This window comes from Etheostoma spectabile, chromosome 3 (genome assembly GCF_008692095.1).
Source record: "Etheostoma spectabile isolate EspeVRDwgs_2016 chromosome 3, UIUC_Espe_1.0, whole genome shotgun sequence".
NCBI lineage: Eukaryota > Metazoa > Chordata > Actinopteri > Perciformes > Percidae > Etheostoma > Etheostoma spectabile.
The window spans coordinates 11,415,314-11,420,557 of NC_045735.1; positions in this window are offsets into that span (position 1 = coordinate 11,415,314).

Genomic DNA, 5,244 nt, shown 5'->3' on the forward strand with positions numbered 1-5,244 from the left:
AAAGTGCAGTTGCCATAGTACAAGAAAACAACATTGCAGTGTAGTAAGTGACGTTAAAATTATGGATACAGCGATGCCATAGACTTCAACGGAGACCAGTGAAGTCCATTAGAAGCACTTTTCCAGTGATGGTTCAAACTGAGGTTGATGACGAAGATGTGATGTGAGCAAACTGTCTGAAGGTCTTTTGGTAGCAGAAATCTGCATCATTCTGAATCTTGCAGAGATGAAGAACGCAATTGACATTGAGATGTGTTTTTGCCATTGCCTGTATAATTTCCCCATCCCCCGTGAATATAGGTATACCTTGTTACCCCTACTTAGTAAGTTATTTAACAACATATACTTTTCTTAAAATATCCTAGTTGTTGATAAATGTTACTTCATATGAATTCACTTGCCACATACCAAAGTATTTTCAAATTCATCAAAATGTTGTTGAAATATTTTGTTCCAATGCTTTACGGGACTTCTCCCTTGAGTGTCTGCCTCCACGTCCCACCAATTGCCTGCAAGATTTTCCTGACTTTACGGTAATTTCTCTCTAGAAACTGTTGCTACAGGACCATAACTTGAGACACAAGGTAATGGACCCTTTTATACATTGTCATGTTTCTTTAGAAATAAACAATGAACAAATGGAGTCTTTAATCGCTTCAAATGTAAAGTAATTCACTGTCAAAGTGACACCAAAATGAATGGGAGTCAATGCAATGCTAGCGGAAGGTGATGGCTTGTTCCTCAGAATCTCTCCATAGGATGTACTTTCCGGATGCTCGCGAGACTAGCATCTTTAAATCTCCATCTCTGCCTTCCTAGTAGGAAATCTGAGTTTGAGTACTTGCAGGATTTACATTTTGCCCACTAGAGGTCAATATCTATCGTGTCTGCACATGTCCGCTGAGACATCCAGCTGACGCGCACTTCCTCAGGGACTGGCAACCAGTGCAACAGTAGATCTGCAGATCTTAAATCACAATGATCACAAAAAAATCAAGGTGAGTAAGGTCTTTATACTGCCAGAGTAAAAGTACTTATTTAGTGTATCAGGATTTTTAAAGAGCAATTACATAGTGTAGAGAGGTAGATATCATTCAGAAGGGAGATATTAAAGTTACTTCTTAAGAAAATTTGCAAAGGCTTGGACAGACTGGAGAGACGTTTTAGATACTAAAGAGTTATGTGAAAAACATCTCCCTCAAAAGCACAGAAACAAATACAATCTCCATAAAAAGGTAAGTAAAGGAGACTTCTGTCCACCCTACAGGCCCATATACCACTGCCTAATGTAGAACTCTTGCTTTCAAGTACACACACATATTCAAGATGCTATTTAAAGCTCTTCCTCCACACATACACGTCACAAGCTCATCTGACAAACATGTCACAGTTCATGGTGTACAAGAGGGTGTGACCATGCAGCTACAGATGCATAACCCATTAGCAGAGCATCGTAATCTGCAACGTCCCCTCTTTTCCTTAATCAACCTCCAAGCCTGTCACATGTCTGCCACTGAAGACCTTTTAGGGGTGCGGAAAAACCCGATACCTGCTGCTTCTGCTGCTGCTGCCACCGCAGTGCTTAACCCCCTGCTGAGCTGCTCTCTTTCTTTCTCTGTGTTTGCAGAGGCAAGCCGCATGTGCGTGTGACTGAGTGCATGGGTTTATGTGTTGGAATGCAATGCAGACAGACAGGTTTGCGTGATGTCCCTGTCTTTAAATGGGGATAGAGTGTAGGGATTAATGTGCACTTCAGGGGTGCAAAGAGAAGAAGAAGGAGGGAGGAGATTATGCCAAAAGGCCTGCCAACACAATGCCAGGCAACACTGGTGATCTCTCTCTCTCTCTCCTCTCTCTCTCTCTCTCTCTCTCTCTCTCTCTATCTCTCTCTCTCTCTCTCTCTCTCTCTCTCGCGGCATGTGTAAGGGCATATGTGCCAGAGTACTTTGGCTTTGTTGGTACCGCAGACATAACCACAAGGGCAAACACAGACCTCACTCCCGATCGTTCCCTAAGGAGCATTTATGACAGATCACCTATCTATCATAGTGACAAATTCTTTTTGAGTTATCTTTTCTCACTCTCGCCCAAAGCTTATCTCTGGGAGCCCTAAATCTCTTACATCTGCATGCCACAACATGTGTGCGTGTGTGCGTGTGTGTGTGTGTGTGTGTGAGTGTTACAAAACTAAGTAATTTTCCACAGTGTTGGACATTATGAAAGTCCCCTGCCACTGGAAAAATAATTCTCAAATGTATGAAGTATGACTGAGCAGGCGTGTGGTCACACAACATCCTCTAGCTTCTGATGGTTAAAAGAGGAACATTAATTAACCTTTTATCACTGAATATGGCATAAATTCTTAAATTAGAGGACTTAAAGGGAGTTTATAGTTTTTTTTTTCTCCTTTTTCTCAAAAACCTTTGGTTTCTTAATTGAAGTGAAATGTCATAAATATACACAATTACTTCTCCAGTGTCTTATTCAAATAACTTTTATCTCGTAAAATATATTATTTTTAGTCAAACGATCAAATCAAATGTGTATGTGGTGCATTTTAAGTTCATCAAGTCATCTTTATATAGCACTTTAACAGCAGATTTGATCCAATGTGCTTTGCAATTAACAAAAATAGAATACCTAAAGGGGGAAACAAAAAGCCATGCACTTTTAAAGCACACTTACACTCATGCTTTATTACATAAAACAACATCTATTAAGGCCCAGTCACACCAGCCTTTAAAACAACCAAATTTCAGGGCTTCCAAGGGGCGTTGTCAACGTCATAGACCAGAATGCCTCTGGACACAATTGGATAGACCTACAACCAATCAGAGCAACAAAACATGTGACATAGCAATGAGCAACGGGCAAATATAAACAGACTATAGGGTGCAGTAGTGGGCCAAATCGTTCTTTTCAGTGTACTGAGTCACATTAAATCACCAAATTCGTTCACTGATTTGCGCCACACAATCATTGATATCCTCTGCTCTACGTTAAAGATATAAATAGAAGACTGGCCTGTTATTGTGTTTATAGAGCGGATCACTGCGGCGTATAATAGGCAAGTTTTTATGCTTTCTTATGTTTTTATCGTACTGTTAATGTTAATGGACAAATAGCATCTGGTTCGGCAAAGTACTGCAAATGCCTTAAACCTGCATTCTATCTGAATTCCAGCCGAGGGGGAAGTCCGGGGGACACATACGGTTGCAAAAGGTCCGTTTCTATAGAGGGCTATGAGAAAGTGACCCACTTCTCACTTGATTTGTTACCTCAGCAAATCTTTTAATAATGAGTTTGTGGTCTCAATCAATAGTTTTAACTCTTCTGCAAAACAGAATGATGTTCATTTCTTTGAATAATTGTCTTGTTGATTTTAAAATCGACGATAAAGCAGGGAGTGTTTTAGGGCATGGCTATGATGTGATTGACAGTTCGCGGCCTGTCTTATAAGTAATATAACTATTGGACAAAAATATATCCAAAACATAGTGAAGCTAAATCTCACCTCGACTTATGTAGGCTATCTTTCAGCAGCATTTGCATCCAGATTACCAGTGAAAATGTGTAACGTAAAGTGAAGCAGCGTTGCCAACTCTCAGCTAACGTCACAGTCATATACCGCCCAATAGTCTGGCTCCTCCCTCACTCCCCCCTTGTCTAAAATCATCAAATCCGCAACCAAGATGGCTGCGCCCGCAACGGAAAACTTATTGACTCATATCATATCTCCACAAAACAATGGGTGATGTCATACATGCTATATCCATTAATATTAACAGTCTATGGTTTGTATGACGCTGTACCCTGCCTTGCTGGCTAACATAAGGCCTACATCAAACATTAAATAATTGCTTTTATTACTTTTTGAAAGTATCCAAAACTAACATTGTTTCCTTTATGGGTTACCCATTAATTATAATAACGTTGATCGGCTCGTTTTTTAAATTAAGTCCTTACACATACATCTGTTACAGAGAATCAGTACAGCTAAATGATAGCAACCCTCCCCAATCAGCTGTGTATTTTCTGTCTTGAACACACGCCATTCCTCCTGTGAAAGAATGTCTTGAATCAGTCTCTCATGAGCCCCCTGCACGTGCGAGCCGACTCGCAGCTGATAAAGCTGTTGAGAGCTCAGCCAAGGAGGTTGTCATAAACAGAGAAAAAAACAGATATTTTCAGCGTGACTCGGTTTAGTTTATTCACTCAAAAAGTGTGTTTTTTCTAATGACTCATTCGTAAACAACACAACACTAGGGTACAGAGATGAGCTGTGATGGTGCAGGGTCAATATGTCTGTGAATTAGTGTTGCCACTTTTGCCATCAGAATTTGAATAGATAAGGGAACCAGACGAATCGGAGAGCTCATGTGTTATTAGCTCTGGCAGACGCATTTGCGATTTAGTCTGGCGATGTTAGGCTACGCGATAGCTGCTTCAACAGAAAGTACCACATCAGCGGCAGCCATCTTGGTTGTTTTGGAAAATGCCTCAACAGCCCTCCTCTTTACATTTTTATACATGCCCATATTAGATAAATGGTTGTGAATGATCATACAACTGCATGGAAGAATAGATAAATACAACAGGAGGAAATAATATGTGGAAAAAACAAAACAACACTGGGGATTTTTTTCACTCACCGTCACCTCTCAGGCATCAGATTGCAATATGATGATATTGAACATGATAACGATATCCTTGAGTAAGGGTGAAAGATGAATGAAGGGGCTGTCAAATAAATGAATTGGAGGAGGAGAGGTTAGACGAATAGAAGCACCTGTGTGATGGCACTGGAGGCGCCATGCAACTGTTTCAGTGTCTGGTGACATCTCTTTTGTCATATCTTGCTTTCGTTAAGGAAAGGATTGTATTCCACCCACACAGAATACACCCAGCCCATCTACCCCCACCTATAACATATCTCCCTTACACAGACATTTGCTCAAATAGTTGTGTGTGCTTCTCCACTCCTATCTGCTTCTTGTCCTGTGATTTATGTTCCCCCTTTGGCTAAAAGACATGAAGGAGAATGTGCCATGGTAGAGGTGGAGGTTGGAGGGATGGAGGTGTGGGGAGGGGATCCCTCAGAGAGATGAAGGGAGGAATAGGAGTGAAATATTTGTGTTTTCAAAGGATGCCAGACATGTGTTTACACTTTCTGCCCACTTTCACCATAAATAGTTTCCACACCCTAAGGGTTGTGTGTGTGTGTGTGTGTGTGTGTGTGTGTGT